General features: G+C 39.8%; 1 protein-coding gene across 3 annotated transcripts in view; it reads right to left on the bottom strand.

The window, feature by feature from the left end:
* The window catches only part of Wwp1 (WW domain containing E3 ubiquitin protein ligase 1), a 117,248-nt gene extending 113,693 nt beyond the window's left edge, over positions 1 to 3,555 (bottom strand). For 2 of the 3 annotated variants that reach the window (XM_047545730.1, XM_047545722.1), the window contains exon 1: positions 3,338 to 3,555. The gene's annotated coding sequence lies outside the window, so the exon portion shown is untranslated. The remainder of the gene's footprint in view (positions 1 to 3,337) is intronic. The other variant, XM_047545738.1, reaches the window with a different exon arrangement.
* Positions 3,556 to 20,491: the final 16,936 nt, after the last annotated feature.

Raw genomic sequence — 20,491 nt, forward strand, 5'->3', positions numbered from 1 at the left:
ATTCTTTTTAGAAAACTCACTGAATAGGAAACATCATTTCATTTATTTTGTCAAGTTTTGATGTTTAACTGATAAAATGAATGAAGATAAAGTAAAGAATATTCTTAAGGCATATAGGAATAGAATAGTTAACGTTTCTTATTTCACTTATATCGCTTCCATCCTATATGCCCCTATCCAAAACTAAGAACTACAAAGGTAATAAAAGTTAAAATGACTAGTCTGATGTTGCTATCTGCTTTTCATTCACCCAATTCACCCTAGGACTCATCAGCTCTCAAAACGCATAAGAAACAAAATGGGTACAGATATTCCAATGAAAATCTAAGATCCAAGAATTAGGTACTGGAAGCAGTCTCCTTAGATCATCTAGTACTTAACTGCTGAGGTCACTTAAAGGCATTAACTATATCCAACTGATGGTAAAAAAGTTGCATGATCTTCGTAACAAAAGAATACCATCCCTATCAACCAACTCCTGATTGCTTTACCTACTTGCTGACTAATATGTAGTACAATTATATGAACTCTTGAGCTACTCTGTTCTGTAATATAACAACAAATAACATACATTAGTCAAAATTCTCTGTAAACTGTAAACTACAACACAAGCGTCTCTAGCTATAATAAAGTATGTCCCTACAGTGGGAGTTCTTAATATCAATGAATGGAAGAATATATGAAGGTCCCAGTAATCCTTGGAGCTGCCTCCAGTCCAACAAACTGGCCCACAGATTTCACACAGGAACTTCATATAATCCACAGCCTCCCCTAAAATCATTCCACAATCTATAGGTGAATGTGGAAATGTTCCAGGCCAGCAGAATTCTTTAGTTTCACCAAGGATTAGAAATCCCCAGAAGGTTGTAAAGTAAAACACAAATGCTTAGGGTAATGCTTCCATGGATCTTTGCAAAGAATGCTACCAATAATCTCCCAATAAACCTAGATAAGAATGAGTTACTTGACTTCATCAAATTCTGTCTACTCTGCTTCCTTTCTCCTTTCCACTAGCATTACTTCCACCATAGCTCACACTATACCTATGAACTCAGCAACAGGAAGGTCTATGTACCCTAGGCTTGCTCTACCTCAAAGCACACCACAGGCTGTTACCACATTTATCCTCTTAAAACAAAGTTTTAAAATTGTTTGCTCCCAACTCAAAAATCATCTGTGGAATCCTCACTGCCTAGTAAGTCCAAAGTCATTGGATTTATTAAAAACAAGTCACTTAGCTTGACATGATGCACACCTGTAATTCCAGCTACTTGGAGGCTCAAAGCGAGAGGGTTGTAAGTTCTAAGCCAGCCTAGACAGCTTAGTGAGACTCTGTCTCAAAATTTTAAAAAGGTCTGGGGATGTAGTTCAGTAGCAAAGCATTTCTGGGTTCAATTCCCATGGTTGGGGGTGGAGGGCAAGGGAAAGGGGACAAGACAATTAACTAGTCCAAATGATTATTTCAACCTATATCACCCTTTATCATAGTAAAAATACTTTATCTTCCACCACATATAATCACTTGCCTCTTCTAGATGTGTGAACTCTGTACCCTTACTTTCATCTCTTTGGATCACCTTTCCCTGCCTGTCAAAAGTCATAGTCATCCTTCAAATCCAAGATCTCAAAAGTCAGATGCTCCTTGAACTAACCCTCTCGACTTCCACCTTGCCAAATGATTTGACTTTTGCCCACTCTGGGTTTGAAGTCTAAGAGGATTTTTGTATTGTTTATGAAACTTAACTATAGATTAAAAGAAGGCAGACAATAGTAATCATCCTCATTTTTGTATTCCCCATAAGACCTCAGTCATACACTAGATGCTTAATACTTGTGCAAGGAAAAGAAATTTCAGCAATTGTGAAGTAAACAGCAAAGATTACGCTTTTCGAAAGCACAGACTTGATTTGTGACGTCCTCTTATCTTGCTAGGCTTCCAAATAACATAAATCTTCACATTGCTTTTCAAAATCATGGTGTCCTAGGTCTTACAAGCAGTTCTACATTTTATGGGAAGAACTATTTTAAAATATTAATAAGCCATGACCCAAAGAAACATATCACATATTTCATACATCTCAGTTTTAGAAGCCCCCAAACTTGGCCACTACAATTTTTTAAGTATTAACTATTTATGAAAAATAATGATTTCCAGTCACAGCTAATATGCTACTTTATGGAGGAAAACAAGTCATAAAACTAAGAGGATGCCTTTCGTTTTTAAGAATTTAATTTTTTTTTTCTAATTTTGCTTTGCACAATACACACATATTTAGTAAGACAGGTGAAGTGGATTTATGCATAAGTCAGAACTCATGTAGAAACCTGCAGAAAACTGTAAACCAGATATTTCTGGTTTAAAAAAAAAAAAAAAAAAAAAACAAGGGAAGCAGGATATAACTCTGGATGTTATCTTTCTCCATTACTATTACACCAGCAGGATTTTCAAGCAGAAGCTCAACTCTTGTTGCACATTCGCCTACACTAAAGAATAAAACTTAGAAAAAGAAAAACAAATCAAGCTCCTTGGAAAATATTTTATCTTGGATGAGTAAAAATGTCAAAATTATAATAGATAAACTCTTCTTTGGTAACGAGCTTCATATGATTTCTGGAGGAAAAAAAAAAAAACTCAACTCCACATCGATGGAGCAAAGAAAAGACTGCACGGTTCCTGTACACACAAACTGATCATTTAAAGGTTGTAAAAGCAATGGACGTACTACACAAATAAAAATTTTAAAACATCTTACAGGACAGAGCCCAAGTCACCAGATAAAATAGGACTAGTAAAAATCTGCAAGGTCACTGGAACCTATCAGGTCACAAAAGGTGGAGGTGGGGGTTGTGGTGTGGGAAGTCTTGAAGCCCGTACAGAAGCGAAGTGCTGAAAACACGTCAGAAAAAGACATTCTAAGGCAGGAGTCCTTGGTTTAGGATGGTGGAATAGAGGTGAAAGTCAGGGCACCAACAATTTTGAGAAAGGTGCTAGGAAAAGGAAGAAAGGTAGAAAGAAGGCGAACAGAAGGCTGAGGAAGCTTGAGAACTGCGGCTGCAGAGTCACGAAAACACTTCGCTCCGCTCCAGTATCATTAGCACAGGCCTGTGCCAGGGCCAACTCGAGGCAAGACCCGTGACCCCACCCCAGAAACTCCCGGTCCCCTGTCTGGAGAAAGCAGCCACCGCACCGCGGACTGACCCCCAACAGTCCCTCGGAGGGTCTTGCAGCGGACAGCCAGCGCCCGGCTCCTGGCACCGCGGTGCAGACTCCGGGCCCGCGCCCCCGCCCCCGCCCCGCCCCGCCCGCGCCCCCAACCCCGCGCCCCGGCGTCCTTACCCGGCGCGAAGCTGTCGGCCGAGCGGCCACGGCAGCAGCGCCTCCTCCAGCGGCGAGTGCTCTCACCCTTCGGCGCCCAAGACCGCCATCTCACAGCAGGCGCGGCGGCGGCAGCCACCCAGGCGTCGGCCCCCGCAGCCCAGGCCGCCTGCAGCCACTCGGAACCCGCACGCCGAGCTCGCGGACACCCGACCCTCCCCCCACCCCCACCCCAGCCACGCGCTACCCGCAGCCGACCCCACACCTCCCTTCCTTGGGAGCGTGCCGCGTGCCCGCGACGCCGGCAACGCGCACCAAGCGCGCGCCTCCCGCCCGCCCCTACCCCGAGCGCTGCGCCGAAGCCACCCAAAGCCTCCCAACTCCGGACCCGGAATCCGGCTCCCCGCGAGCATGCGCAGCGAGGTGCACCGATGCTGCCTTTGGACAACTCCGCTCCTCCGGGTCTTTGGAGCGGTCGAGTGGAGGTGGAGAAACAGCCAATAGGAGGTGTGGGCGTGGCCAGAACCTGTGGAAGGGGCGGGGCCACCGCCGAGATTTAGGAAGCGGCTTCACTAAGCTCACGCTGGGTACTTAACTGCTGACTTGACTTTCCGGTCCGCCAAACCCTGTGCATGACCTCAAGTAAGGTCCTCGGGGCAGTGGCGTTCTTTCTCGAACACTTTACAACCTACTACTTTGTAGGCTGTTAATAAAAACTCCTTGACCTAGCTTAGATTTGACTTAGAACCCATTACAAGAATAAATAATTGGACTTAGCAGATGATCATACCAGAAGACTTGCAGTCCATTTTTATTAGTAATCAAATTGCTCACTCCTACCCACCTCAATAATAAAGTTAATACGTATTGAGCAAATACATGTATCCACGCAATTAGTCCTCACAACAGCCCTATAAGGTAGTATCTATTAGTTCCATTACACAAATGATTTAACTGGTTTAGGAAAGTTTAGGTAATTTGTATTGCTTTTAGAAGAAAGGCCACCTTGCAAATAGAAATCAGTGATGATTATGTTACTTTCCAGATGACATAGTCTTCTACTTAAGAAAATAATAAGTCTTCAGACATAGGTTTCTACAATGATTTTTGCCCAAACAACTCAACCAACCCCCACAAACCGCCTACAACCAACCTCCAAGCTTACTAGCTTGCTGTCTCAAAGGTTAGATGTTTCTGCTCCTCTCTAAAGCCAACTCCTCAACTGACTACACCTTCCTGGGACCCCTTCTTAGCCTGTCTTTAGAAAACTTCACAGTTTCTCCCAACTACAAAAGCATAATCATGTTTCAAGACCTTTTTGTCCTACATTTTCTCTTTGACTTTCAAGCATCTTTTTAGTTATCTTATTCCGTTGTAATTAAACATTTTGAAAGAAGCATGTACCAATAAATATCTCTTGACTGAACAAATGTGCACTCCCTTCCACTCCAGTGCCGAAATTCCTGCCCTTTGACTTCACCCTTGAAGTAGGTGCATATTCACATGATCCGTGAAGATCAATCTAAAATATACATCTGAAAATATCATTCTACCACTTAAAATCATTTATTGGCTCTTCAGAACTTCCGTGATAATGCTTAACCAATATTCAATTCAAGGCCCCCTTCATGCCCACATCGTTGGTTTCTTCTGTAATGAGAACTCTTCATAGTTGCCTAAATGTGCTCACTCATCTTTGTGCTTAAATACATTTTTCCTCTTTTCCCCCATCATTTTGCTGTCAGGTCCCTTTCAATAAATGCAGCAACTGCTTACAAACACCCCCTCAGAAACTCTTATCCCCAGCAGCAGTCTGCACTCCTTCTCCAGAACTTGTACAAAGCCTCCTTCTGCTTCCTGCTCTATGTCTCACTTTCAACTCCCCCAGTTGCTCTGTTTCCCCTTATCCCTGTACAGAAGCTTCTAGTGTTCCCCTCATCCCCTGAATTGACACCCAATATTGAATATTTACTTTTTTAAAATAGTTTTAAATTGTAGATGGGCACAATGCCTTTATTTATTTATTTATATTTTTATCTTATTTTTGGTACTAGAGGTCAAACCCAGGGGCACTCAGTCACTGACCCACATCCCCATCTAAGTTGCTAAGTTGCTGAAGCTGACTTTGAATTCGAGATCCTCCTTCCTCAGCCTCCCCAGCCACTGGGATTACAGGTATATACCACAGCCCCCAGCTATTTATTTATTTTTACATGGTGTTGAGGGTCAAACCCAGTGCCTTACACAGGCTAGGCAACCATTCTACCACTGAGCTACAACCCCAGCCCCAAATATTTACTTTATTATTAAACAGTTCTTGGGTTTCCAATAGACTCTGTTGTACATATGTTTTCGCAAATCATTGTCCATGTCCTTATGTACTGTCTTAGGTTAAATTCTTAAAAGTCATCAAAGCATGTGAACAAGGTTAACCCTTTTGAAACACTGGCAAGTTGCTTTCCAGGAAGAACACAGGCGTGGCTAACATGCCTAGGATTGAAACACAGCTCTGCCATAGTAGGCCACATTCTAACTTTCAAGATCCTGGGCACTTTTACCTTTGTGGGCTTCTTCCTCTATAAAATAAAATTACAAACTATATTTCAGACCGCATTGGTATAGAGACAAATGTATTGATATTATTCATTAAAATACTTTCTTTAAACCCGGTGTGGTGGTACATCCCTATAATCCCAGCTCGTCAGGCGACTTAAGCAGGACGATTGCAAGTTCAAGGTCAGCCTGGGCAGTCAAGTTAGACCCTGTCTCAAAATAAGAAAGTAAAAAGGGCTGGGGTTATAATAGCTCAGCAGTACAGTACTGCATAGCATATGCGATAACCCCCATATTGTAGCCCCCCGATTTTTTCCTTTGACCTAAACATTTATTTTTTCCTTTCTGCTTTAAATAGAAATTAAAGCATTTTTGTGGGCTCCAAATGTATTATGAGCCTGAAGCACTGTGCCTGTTATGCCTAATGGATTAGCTGGCCCTGCTGCCACTTACAAGCCATGAGATTTGGCCAAATTACTTAATCTGATTGTACTTCAGCTAGGAAATTGGTATAGTGCTGCCACATAATATTGTAATGAAAAGTAAATGACCTGCTACAAGTAAAATACTTATAACTATCTAGCACATAATCAATGAATTACTGTTCCTGTAATTGTTTTTATCAATTTTCCCATGGCACTACAAGACAGTAAATGTGCTTGTTCACAGTGCCCAAGTGACCATGGGTAACTTTGGTAAATATGCTGTTTTGTCATTGGTTCATAGTCCACTTTCTTACTGGGATGTGTGATTCACAAGAGGGCACTTTCTATCTTGTAGATATTTATCCTTTATTAAACTACTGGTATTTTCCATTTTTGTTTTCTTTTTACTTCACACATTCTTCCCCATCTTTCAGTCATGTAACTTATCTGCCTTTATTTTTTTCTACTTGTTAGACAATTCATTTTTTTTCATTCAGTAATTGAATCTTTTAGGATTTATTTTGGAATGATATTCTTTTATTTTCTCTAAATAGCTCATGGTATTTCCCAGTCTGTTTGTTGATGAATCTTTCTCTAGCCACAGGTAGTGACACTGGCCTATAATCCCAGTGCCTTCAGAGGCTGAGGCAAGAGGATTACAAGTCCGAGACCAGCCTGAGACATTTAGCAAGACCCTGTCTCAAAAATAAAATAAATAGGGTTGGAGATATAACTCAAAGATAGAGCAACCCTGAGTTCAATTCCCAGAGTACCATACACACACACATAAAAAAAAAAAAAAAATTCTCTAACTGTATCTTAAAATATGTCCACAAATTTGTTAATACTCCTCCTTTCACCACCAGAATCTGATTCTCTTCCAACTGAGTGTGCGATATAGTCAGTGACTTGGTTCTAATAGATACACTGAGACTGAACTGTCACTTTCCGGACTAGGTCATAAAAAGGCATTGTGGATCCTCCCTATTCTCTCTCAGATCTTCAGCTGCTGCCACACATCAAGCAGCCCTATGAAACAGGCCCACACAACAGGAAAGTGAAACATCCTGCCAGCAATCAGCAAAGATCTGAGGCCTCCTGCCAATCTCCGTATGGAAGAGACCTCTTAGAAGCAGATCCTCCAGCCTAAAGCAAGCTTACAGATTATTGCATCTTGAATGAAACCTCATCAGGGACCTTGAACCCAAATCACCCAGTTAAATCATTCTCATCTTCCTCACCCATAGAAACTGCGAGCTTATAAGAGCTTATTGGTTTATCCACTAAATTTTAGGGATAATTTATTTCCCAGACATAGAAAACAACACTAATCTAGTTTTTCTCAACCTGGGATGATTTTGCATCTCAGGGAATTTTGGCATTGTCTGGGGACATTTTTAATGATGGTGGTTTTGGGGACAACTGTTCCTTTGCCATCTAATGAATAGAGGCTGAGTGTGCACAAGACCCTGTCCCCCGACTCAAGCAAAAAAGAAACGCCAGGTCCCAATGGCAATAGCGCTGAAGAAACTGCACCAACCTGTCTACTTTCCCTAGAATCTTAAGAATTTCCTTTCTCTTGTGCTTATGGAAAAGGTAGGGTTTAGATGCCCCTTTATCTATTTCTTAACCCTTCCAAGTATGCTCCTCAAACTCCCTTGCTGATCAAAGCCTGAAGTCCAGAAATAGCAGTGCCCCTTTAGGACAATCTCCTGCTTCCTTCAGAACTCCTTTTCAAGGCACTGCTACTTACCTTCCTCAAGTTTGACACAGTTGTCAAGTATATTAGACTGAGGGTTGGGAATAATTTAATTATATCTTATAAACCAAATTATTTTTGGTGATTGTATTAGAAAAGGTTCTGCAGAGAAATAGAATCAATAGAGTATCTACATATATATGTGGATTTGTTAGAAAATTGGCAAACACAATCACAGAAGTTGAAAATTTCCATAGCGATCTCTGTAAGTTAGAAAGTCCGAGTCACCTGTAGGAATGACTCAATCCAAGAAGCTGGAAACCTCAACAAGAGAGCCAATGGAACAGTCTGCAGTAGGAGGTTGAAGGCTCAAAAACTACAGAGGGCTACTGATGCAAAAGCCAGAGACTACAGATGTGGAGTCTGTTATTGAAGGGTAACAGCCGTAGAAATATACCCTGCTCAGGGAGGAATAACCAAAGAGGGAGTTCTACTCCTTGTGTTTTCCTGTTCCTTGGACCCCAGTCAATTAGATGGTGTCCATTCACATTTAGGGTGGCTCTCTCCTACCAGTTCACTGACTCATATGCCAATCTTCTCTGGAAATACCCTCAAAGACAGACTCAGAACTAATGATTTGCCATTTTTGCAGGTATCCTTCAATTCAGTCAGGATGACATTCAAAATTAACCATCAGTGTTTCTCTCCTTTAATTGACAAAGTATTATTTGCATTCATTAGCGTAACTCCATTTAAAATTGTACATTTCAATGAATTTTTACAAATTACTGTGCTAGTGTACTTTTACCATCACAGTCTTGATACAGAACCTTCCAAACACCATAAAAAACATCCTGGAAACCTTTCTCTCCCCAGCTATTCCTGGTTGTAGACAACCAATAATCTGTTTTTGGACACTATAGAATAATTCTGTTTTTTCAAAAATTTAATATAAATGGAATTATCCAGTATGTAATCTTTCATGTCTTGTTTCAGATCAGCTATTCATTTTATTTTTTTATTTTATTGTCCATCTTTATAAATGCCACATTTATACTTAATTGGAGGTTATTCACTCTTCTTCTTTTTCTAGCTTCTCTTAGGTGCAAGTTTACATTATTCTATTGGGACTTCAATTTTCTCTTTTCTTCTTTTTTTGGGTGGGTGGGTACCAGGGATTAAACCCAGGGATGATTAACCACTGAGCCACATCCCAAGCCCTTTTTATTTTTTATTTTGAGACAGGGTCTCCCTAAGTTGCTTAGGGTCTCCCTAAGTTGCTTAGGGTCTCACTAAATTGCGGAGGCTGGCATTGACTCGTGATTCTCCTGCCTCAGCCTCCTGAGCCACTGGAATTACAGGGGTGCGCTACTGCATCCAGTCTGGCCATTTTTTCTAACATAGGATACAGAGCATAAATTTCCTTCTGAGCTTGGCATTAGCAAAAATTATCAAAAATTTCAATGAGTTTTATTTTTATTTTTATGTAGTTTTAAATTTTTATATTCCTTATGATTTCTTGTTTGACTTATGAGTATTTTAGAAAACTTGTTACATATTTTCAAAATATTTGGGAAATCTTCTTTTTGTTATTGCCTCCTAATTTAATTCCACTTGAGTCAAAGAATATATTCTATATTATTTCTATCCTTTTAAATTACTGGTACTAGTTTTATACCTCAGCATTTTTTATGAAAATTTGAAGTGCATATGAATAGTATATATTTTGCTGTTATGAAGAGAGTGAAGATTGTTCTATAAACACCTATTAAGTCAAGTTGGATAAAAGTACTGTTTTATTCTGTCTTTGAAAAAAAATTTTTTAGTGCCTCAGGAGCAGTAATGATACCAGAGAATGTTCCCCTCTAACCTTTAGTAGCATTTTAGGTGTTAGACTAGCCAAAAAATAATTCTAACTTTGTTTATTATAGAGCTTTTAGATAGTTGAGTTAATATTAAGAATTAAGTGGGTCTTATGTGATCAACATGGTAAAGATAGCCAGGTGTGGTGGCCCATGCCTTTAATCCCAGTGGCTCAGGAGACTGTGGCAGGAGGATCTCAAGTTCGAGGACAGCCTCAGTAACTTAGTGAGGCTCTATGCAATTTAGTGAGACCCTGTCCCAAAATAAAAAATAAAAGGACTGGGAACATGGCTCAGTGGTTGAGTGCTCCTGGGCTCATTTCTGAGTACCAAAAAAAAAAAAAAAAAAAAGAGATGATAAAAATAGTGATGTTCTCTAACCCAAATTCTTGTGTAGAATTTGGGTAGGAAGCAAAGAGAATGTACTCAGGCTTTAAATGCTTTCAGCAATGACCTTTCTGATGACTCAGATTGTAGAATGTCTGTTAAAGAAATTTTGGAAATACAGGCTGTCACATAAAGTCTTTGATCTTTTATAGGGGAAATAAAAGTTTCTAAGTAGAAAACAGAGCCATCAGCTCCATTTAAGCACTTATTGTCTACCTGTTACATACTGGGCATTATACACACAAAATCAGTGAAAATTAGCCTCTGCTATACCCATCAATAAAGGATAGTTTAATTTTCTTTTTATAATTCTCCCAATTTTGAATTTTAAAAAATATGCAACTATTGTATCTGATCTAGAGGAACATGAACTCACAAATATTTAAACAAATAATGAATTTAATACGCCGTGATATACCCAATGATAACAGGTACACACAAAGGTTATATAGTGGTTGAGAAGTGTGGAGTGGCAAGTGGGAGATTGTCTCAGAAGCTAAGGATGAATTGATTTAAACAAGTAAGAAGGATATAGGTGGACAAAGATTTCAGCAGAGGGTAACAGCGTGAACACTGACCTGAAATGTGGAACAGCATAGATTATACGAGAAATCACAGAGTACAGTGTGGGACTGGGAATTACTTAACTGAATATAATCAGAGGTCTATGTGGTATTTGCTTATCAAATATGCAGTCATTTTGTGATAAATTTTTTTGTTTTATTTTTACATGTTAGGAAAATAAACTTTGAGCCTTCTAATACCTTCTGGATTTCTATAAACTCCATTGGACAGAGACCACCAAGCTTACCTTATTGTACAACACATATTTGTTGAACAAATTACTAAAGTGATAATAATTATTATTATTATTCCTCTTCTCCTTCCCCTCCTCCCTCCTCCTCCTCCTCCTCTTCCTCCTCCTCCTTCTTTTTCCTAGTCCTGGGAATTGAACCCAGGGTTGCTCTGCCACTGAGTTACACCCCCTAACCCTTTTCATTGTGTTTTATTTCCCATACAACCAAATTTTTAAAATTTATTCTAATCGTTATACATGACAGTAAAATGCATTTTGACACACCATACATAAATGGAATATAACTTCTCATTCTTCTGGTTGTACCTAATGTAGGATCACACCGGTCTTCATTGTTTTTTAATTTTGAAAGTGTCTTGCTAAGTTCCTGAGGCTGGCCTCAAACTTGCAGTCCTCCTATCTCAGCCTCTCAAATTACTGGGAATATAGGCATGCACCACTTTGTCTGGCTTCACGAATTAGTAAATTCTTGAACCTAGGAACCTTTGCCAAAATCCAAAGTAAATTTATCTTTTAAATTCTTCTATTCTTCTTTTATTTGTAAGAATTCATTTGCTTGAATAAATTTCCTTTTATAAATTGTCTTCAATAAAGCATAACTTTTCTTTTTTATAATTCTCCCAATTTTGTATTTTGAAAAATATACACCTGTTTTATCCTTATACATACATCTATTCACAATTATTCATCATAGACTTGTTGAATGCTTGATTATGTGCTGGCACTGAGCTACACACCAGGGGTTCAGTAGTAATAGAGCAGATCTAGCTTGAGCCCCAAGAGAGTACATGTTACAGGGAGGAAAACTGACAGGTATTGAACAAATCATTGATAAGCACATTGATATTCCAGAACAAAAGTGATTAATTATGGGAGTTAGTAATATTGAATAAAGTTTTAGTGTATATTCAATATGGATTACTATATGGTAATTATAGCATGTTTATGACTTTCTTTTTACTTTATGTTCTCCAATTTGTTGTATTATACCACATTTATAGTTAATGTGTGACACATAGTAATTACACTATTTTTTGTTGGTTGTTTTACATATAACATTACTATTCATTTTGACAAAATTATAAAAGCATGGAATATAATTTGCTCTAATTCAGTCCCAGAACTTCCCCATTTCCTCCTCTCTTCCCTCCTCTGTTCCCTTCCCTCTACTGAACTTTCTGCTATTTACTTTTAGATTTTTTGTTTTTTTGCTTGTTGATTTTTGTTTTTAGTTGGCACTTTGGGTATGTACACGATGGTGAGATTCGCTGTGGTATATTCATATATGTACATAGGAAAGTTATGTCATTCATTCTATTGTCCTTCCCTTATCCCATCCCTTCTCTCTCCCCCTTAATCCCCTTCATCTTATCCACTGATCTTTCTTCTATTTTGATGGAATTTCTCCACTTTCTTCTACCTCCCTCCTTTCTCTCTTCCCCCTTATTTGGGCTAGCTTTCACATATCTGAGAGAACATTGATATTATTTGATTCAGTGAATGAAGAGTGAATATTTCTTCATAGATTTTGCTTTTGTTGTTGTTTGTTCCCAGTAATGGAAATGAAGCCCAGGACCTCATGTGTGCCAGGCAAGCAGTGTTGGGGATTGAACCCAAGGGGGCTTTATCACTGAATTGTATCTCCAGATCTTTAGAGTTTGTATTTTGAAACAGTATCTTGCTAAATTGCTGAGACTGGTCTAGAACTTTTGATCCTTCTGTCTTAGTCTGTCAAATTGCTGGGATTACGACCTGTACCACCACACCAATGCCCTTTTAAGACTTTTATTTTGACAGAGGATCTCACTAAATTGCCTAGGTCAACCTCAAATTTGCGATTCTCCTGCTTCAGCATCCTAAGTAGCTGGGATCATAGGTGTACACATGCCATCACACCCAGCTATAAACTATTTTTATTCAAATCCTTTTTCACTCTTGCTTTACAAATTCTCACTTTGCTAGACTAATTCTGTTAGATCAATATTTACAAAATGTCCATTTTTAGCATGTTTACAGTATGTTTCCCCTTTGGAATATAAACAAATTTAGAACTATATTCTGACAGGGTGCAATGTCATATACCTGTAATCCTAGTGATTTGGGAGGATGAGTCAAATTTGAGACCAGGCTTGGCAATTTAAGAGAGACCTGGTCTCAAAATAAAAAATGGAAAGGTCTGGGGATGTGACTCAGGAGTACAGTGACCTGGGTTCAATCCTTACTATGGAACAAAACAACTATATTCTGCCCCAGCAATAGGCAATTCAAACATTTATACATGTTGGAGAAACCATAATCTTCATGGCAATTGTCTATCAAGCTATTGACCTGAATACTGGCCTCTTTGATAATTTAAGGTGGCAACTAAACTTTATAGCTTTGCTCGAGCTTTATATCCTCACTGTATGCTGTTGTCTTCTTCTTACATTGCCCTCCATCTGAGAAAATCTTTCCTCTGACCATACCCATGCCTACAATGTTTGCAGCACAGGTCCATAAAATCTACAATCCTAGGGTCTTGCCACATAAAACCAGGGGAAAACAACTCAAAGCCTACTTTGGCTGATCAGATTCTCTTGCACAACAATTTGAATTAAGAGCCAGGCATGGTGGCTCATGCCTGTAATCCTATCCACTTGGGAAGCTGTGACAGGAGGATCACAAGTTTGAGGCCAGTCATAGCAACTCAGCCAGGCCCTGAGCAATTAAGTGAGACCCTGTCGCAAAATTAAAAAAATTAAAAGGGCTTAGGAATGTAGCTCAGTGGTAAAGCACCCCTGGGTCCAATCCCTAGTACCAATAAATAAATAAATTTAAAATAATAATAATAATAATAATCTGAACCAAGAGCCAGTGCAGTGGCATATACCTGTAAGTCCAGCTACTCAGGAGCCTGAGGTAGAAGGACCTGAATTTAGAGAATAAAAATTTTTACAAAGGGCTGGAGGCATAGCTCCAGTGGCAGGATGCTTGCTTAGCAAGTGGGAAACTTTGGATTAAATCCCCAATATTGCAAACAAAAGCAAAACAACAATGAAGCTTTTGAACTAGGAGACATGGAGTTTGACTTATTAATCAGTTGTGAATGCTGGCACTGTAATATCTGGTCAAGTCTGAGTCAGACAGCTCCACAGCAGAGCAGAGGCTCATGTTAAACTGAATTTACTCAAGAACAAAAAACAAGCACCTGGGGGAAAAAGCCTGTTTAAAAGGAACTCACATACAGAGATGAAAAAAGGGAGATGGTGCTATTTTAAAGAAAAAGACAACAGAGAAAGAGAAGTAGTTGGAAGATTTTTCAGCATTTATGAGACCAGTGGTACTATTTGCAGTTGGATTCCCACTTATCCTTCAAATAAATTCACTTTTCACCTGGTTTATTGGAACATCTTTCTTAGCTTCTCAGGCAAATGATTCTGGAATAAGAAGCTTGCATAGCTATTTCAGGGTACCTCAGACTCTTTGGTACAGTCATCACATACCTAGACTACTAGGTTCTGGTCAGGTAGCCCATGGCTGTCTGTGCCTTCTCTAGCTATGCCCGTAGGCATACCCCCCAGACACTCGACATTGTTTGAACTAATTGATGATGTTTTACTATGCCAACTACTTAGCCTAGCATTTAGATATCTTATTCAGGACATTTCATCACCAAGTGTTCAAAACCATAACTTTTTTACTTCATTTGGCAAATATTTTAGACAGTTTAAATTTAGAAGGTGTTATAAGATTGGGGTTGTGGCTCAATGGTGAATGCTTACCTAGCACGTATGAGGTCCTGGGGTTGATTCTTAGCACCTGGATAGGTGGTGGGGAATGGGACAAAATAAAGATAGCATTGGTAGAACATTGTAGGAATAGGCAGGTTGCCAAAAATCCTGGTGCTAACAGGGCAAAACTGAGTTCTGCCAGGATGTCATCATCATGGGACACATCAGCCACAAGTTCCATTCAGTTAAGTCCTGGATATGATTAGGCAAGCTTGACTTGTCTCAGAAAGCAAGCAGGATAGTCTATGTATAGCGGTAGAGAAAGGAGGTGAGGTTCAAGGTTAAATGTCATCTGATATCAATGACATTAACAGGCTAGTCCAGATATGGCAGTAGAGAAAGGAAATGAGGCTCAAGGTTAAATGGAATCTGATATCAATGACATAAAGACAATCAAGAAAAACAAACAAGCTGACCATAAATTAGGGCATGCTTGAGAGAGCAATTGTTTCAGTCAAGAAGCATCTGCTGAAAGAGGACTATAATTTCAGAAGAACTCCAAGCTACTGGACAATGTTCCTGCTTTTGGATCAAAAAGAAGCTCTGGTAGGCAAAGGGAGGTTCAGGACTATAAGGAAAAATGCAGCTTCGCTCAGGACCCATAGTAGCTCCAGCCCCTCCAACAGAACTGGCACTCCATATGCCCAGTCTCAGTTGCGGCTCAACAATAGCTCCCAGAAATCCATGAGGGACACAGGGCTTCACGCAAGAGACTTTATTATGCAGATGACTAGCGCGTCAGCTCTGGCGTTGGAAAAGAAGGAAAGGAGAAAGATGGCGTGGATGCTTCTCCCAGATATTGGAATCTCCAGGGCTGGAAGGAACCAATAGTGGAGGAGAATACTTGCAAACTGACTGATGAACCAATAGCTAGCTAGCATGTTCAGACTGACAAGCTGGGACATAACGTGGGAAGCAGGAAATGGCTGTAGGGTAGGCCGGAAATTCCTGTAACGGTAATAGGCTGGCGGAGCACAGATTGACAAGTGGTTGAGAGGCAGGGAGAAATGACTGCACCTGAAAAGGTGGGATATCGGTTTTATATTACAAGGACCAGTCAAGAGACTTCATAGCTATTGTTCAACAGGGATGAATACACAGTTTTTCACACAGGCTTGGGCTTTGGTGGGTCCTGATCTTTCTAGGGACTCTCATACAACAGACAGTTGTACAATGGAGGCCGTCTGGTACCTTGAGAAGGATTTCATTTTGCTGAATGACAAGGTCAATTTCTCACACCACTTAACTTCTATTACTTAATTTCTATCATATCACTTAATTTCTCCATCACTTATCATCATCTGAAAATCTTATTTGTCTATTGTCTATTTTCCTACCAATAAAATATAAATTCCTTTAGAGCAGAGACTTCGATCTGATCCTCCTCCCAGCCTTGTTGTGTTCTTGTTCTTGGTACCTTGAACCATGTCTGGCTGGTAATATGTTCTTAGCAAATATTTATCAAATAAATAAACAAAAGTCCATGAACTCAGTAATACCATCATGGGCCAAGGACCCAGAAAACCATCTGAGTCTGATGACTCTATGGGTCCTTGGTTAGAATGTCTACTTTTTTTTTTTTTTTTTTGGTGGGGTTACCAGAGATTGAACCCAGGGGCGTTTAACCACTGAGCCACTCCCCAGCCTGTTTTACTTTTAATTTTGAGACAAGGTCTGATGAAGTTATGTAGGGCCTCTCGAAGTTGCTAAGACCGGCTTCGAACTTATAATCCTCCTGCCTCAGCCTCCAGAGTCCCAGGGGTTACAAGCCTGTCACCATGCCCTGTGAATGGCTACCTTTAAACACATCTGGAAGACAAATGGCACCGATCTCTCACCCCATCCACACTCAAATTCTGTCCTCAGTTCTGAAACAGCAAATTTCGAAAGAAAGAAGGATGATGTACATGACTGCCTCCCGGCTTGCCTTCAACCACAAGCACCTTTTCTTTCTTCAACCTGCTTCCAGGATGATGCCCCAACCACCCCTCACCCCCACCCCCATTTTGTCTCTTGCTTCTCAGTAAACAAACTCCTCAGTTCTCACAGATAACAAAACACACCTCTATCTATTAGGGAAGCGGAAGTGAGCATGTTTTCAGGAAACAGCTGAGATTTCTCATGTTCTTTGCTCTTTTGAAAAGCAGTCACATGGCTCAATATGTATACAGCACTTGTTTACTAATTAACAAGCTATCTCCCACTGAGCCAGTTCTCCTTCCTCTCTCTGTTTCCTTTCCATTACAAACTTGGCCTAGCACTTCTCAACATGGATTGTGATTGTATTTCTTAGCCGGGACCCTTCATCCTTGAAATACATTTCTTTAAGAGCAGAATCAAAGTGAAAATACACTCTATTAACAGTAGTAAGTTGTTTTTGTTTTGTTTTGTTTTTGTTGTTCAGTACTGGAGATTAAATCCAGGAGTGCTTAACCACTGAGCCATACCCCCAGCCATTTTTATATTTTATTTTGAGACAAGGTCTCATTAAATTACTTAGGGCCTCCCTGAGTTCCTGAGGTTGGTCTTGAACTTGTGATCCTACTGCCCCAGCCTCTCCAGCTGCTGGGATTACAGATGTATGCCATCACACCTGGCTGACAATAATAAGTTTTAAAGACACTAAGAGGATATATACTTTATGTGACAACAGTTCACACAATCTCTTTCTTTTTGAAAGCAAGAAATTACAGTGAATTTTATTAAGTTGCAAAATAAAACAATCAACTTTACAATCTGGTAAAGATAGTTGCATTAACAAATACCACTCAACAGGTATTTTTTTTTTTTTTTTTTTTTTTTTTTTGCGGTACTGGGGATTGAACTCAGGGCCTTATGCTTGTGAGGCAAGCACTCTACCAGCTGAGCTATCTCCCCAGCCCTCAATAGGTATTTCTTAAGGACCTGTTACACAGAATACTCTGAGATGCATGCAAGGAAACAACCAAGCCGTAGACTTGTTAGATCTATTGAGTAAATAGATCTATTGAGTTTAACAAAACTGTCAAAGGCTTCAAAGGACAAGAATGAAAGATTACATTTATCAAAAGTATTCACTGAAGATTTCAGAGAGAAGATTGGATTTAGGATAGGTTTTGGATATTAGACAACAGGAAATTATAGTAAGGGATTCTTGTAAATCTTGAGAAACTTGTGAAAAGACACAAATAATTTGAAAGCGATCCATGCTTAAAATTTGCAAAGATCAGAGTTAGAGTTGGGAAGGATATTTTGCAAATTTAAGATCCTTTTAAAATTATCATATCATAAAAAAGTACATCTTTTCTCTGTGGAGATGTCATTTCTTTCAGTGAAATTTCAGTTACTATTGCTGTGTAAAACATTGCACCAACATTCGGTAACTTAAAATACCATGTTTTATGGTCACAGATTCTGTAGGTCAGAAAGAGGAATAGGGCTCAGGGGAACAGCTTATCTCTGCTTCACAACACCTGGAACTTCAGCTAAAAAGACTTGAAAGCAGAGGGTAGCCTAATGGCTGGGGACTGGAATCACCTGGAGACAATTCATTCACTTCTGGTAATGGTTGCTGTCTTTGGGCTGGGACCTTAACTGGAGTTGTGGACCGGAGTTCTCACACATGGCTTCTTCATGTGGTCTGGGTTTCCTTGCCTTGGGACAGCCTCAGGTATTCAGACTTCTGACCTGTCAGTCAGTAGTCCCTCGGTTTCCATAATATTCTGTTTTGGTTTTCCTGCTGTTGCTCCCTGCTGTCTCCTTGGTGATCATCCCTACCTCTTCTTTTTCAGACCAGCCCTTCAGTGTTGCTGTTTCTCAGTGCTCCATTTTTAAGTCCATATATATTTACTTCCGTTACCACCTGTTAGAATACCCTTGATTTAGAAACTGTGTATTGAACACAGAGTTCTCCTGAGTTTATGGAACTTACATTTCCAATAGTCAGTTAATATCTGCTTAAGTCTTCTAGGAGCTTCTAACTCCATGTAAGCAAAACTTAACTTTCTAGTCTATGTGCCTATGCCTCAACCCTGCAGATCATTTTCAATCCCCTATTTTGAGGATCCATCTGGATGCCATAATTAGAAACCTTTCTTTCCTTGCCTACCTATACCAAATGGGTCAATAAGTCTTGTTTTTTGATTTTGCTCTTAAATATTTCTGAATGTTATTTTCTTTTCATGCTTACTGCCAAAGATCAGACTCTTAGTATTTATTCACAGAACTATTCAATAGATTTCTAACTGCTCTCCTGCCTTATTCACCTTCTCCAAGTATCCCACACCTAATTTCCGGGAAAAAGTTTTCATGCACAAACCTGACCATGTTTGCCCTACAATATAAAATCCTTAAATACTATGCCTTTGTAATGGGGGATTAAATACTTATTGTAGTAAAGATCAAATCGTTACAAAGTTTTTCAAATTCAGAAGTGCTATTCAAATATAATGTGTTTGTGAATGTGTTCCCAGTGGTGGTGATAGGAAGAAGGCTAGGCGTGCAATAACCAGGTCCCATCCTAGATCTTGTTGATAACAAGATAACAAGATAACAAAATGGCCCTAGTTTTTCCATCCTAACAATCTGAGTCAAGAGAGATACTCTCTCTACCTCTTGAGTCTGGGCTGATCCTAACAATCTGAGTCAAGAGAGATACTCTCCCTACCTCTTGAGTCTGGACTGATTTGTGATTTTCTTTGGCCAATAGAAGAAGGTAACAGAGATATGTAGATTCTGAGTCTAGATTTCAGGAGGCTCACATGCATCTATTTTCCCTCTTCCTGTGTCTGTCTGCCTGTCTCTCTCTCTCTCCTGCCACAATTAAAGAACAAGCATAGGCTAGTCTGTTGAAGGATGAAAGCCCAGTCTAGGTCATCTCTACCCAATAAGCTCCAACCAGACCTATAAGCTGACCTCAGTATGAATAAGACCAGAAATGATCAACCAATCCCAGGCCAGGTCAGAACTAGCAAGCTAACCCAGATATGTAAGAAATAACAACAACAACAACAACCAAAGATTGTTGTTTTAAGTCACTAAGTTTTGGGGTGGTTTGTTATATTCAGGACTTTCTGTTCCTGAACTATAAATGTTACCTTTTCCAATATATTGATTTCAAACATCTGACTCTTTACCACCTCCCATCCTTCAGTTTACTTGCCTGAGTATACCCCTTGCTCTAATTCTTCCAACACTTTGAGACTTCCAAACCATAGATTTTACCACTTTATTCCCATCCGTCCCACCTCAATTCACTCAGGAACATGGTTACATTTCATGGTCTGTCATTAAAGTCTCTCCTTAGTAAAAACTTACTTACCCTCTTCTCTGCTTTTTATAATTGCCTGACAAAATTCTAGCCCAAACCGAACCCAACTATTTGTCTTTTCTGCCTATAACTGAATAGCAGAATATTGTCAGGGGCGGGCTCTGAGGGCCCCAGAGCCGCACCGTGGCCTGATCTCTAAGATGGCGCCTGGCAGCTTGCCAGACATAGCTGCACTCATAAACAAGTTTTAGGAAGTAACTCTGGTTGGCTGTTGTACATGAGGCGATCCTGGTATCTCCCTGGAGACTGTTCCTTGATAGGCTGACTTTCCTGGTAGTCTACTCTCTGATAGGCTGATGTTCTCAATATAAGTCGGAGACTTGTGGAATAAAGCCTTTTGGTTCCTGTGCTCAA

Source organism: Sciurus carolinensis, chromosome 1 (assembly GCF_902686445.1).
Source record: "Sciurus carolinensis chromosome 1, mSciCar1.2, whole genome shotgun sequence".
Taxonomy (NCBI): Eukaryota; Metazoa; Chordata; class Mammalia; order Rodentia; family Sciuridae; genus Sciurus; species Sciurus carolinensis.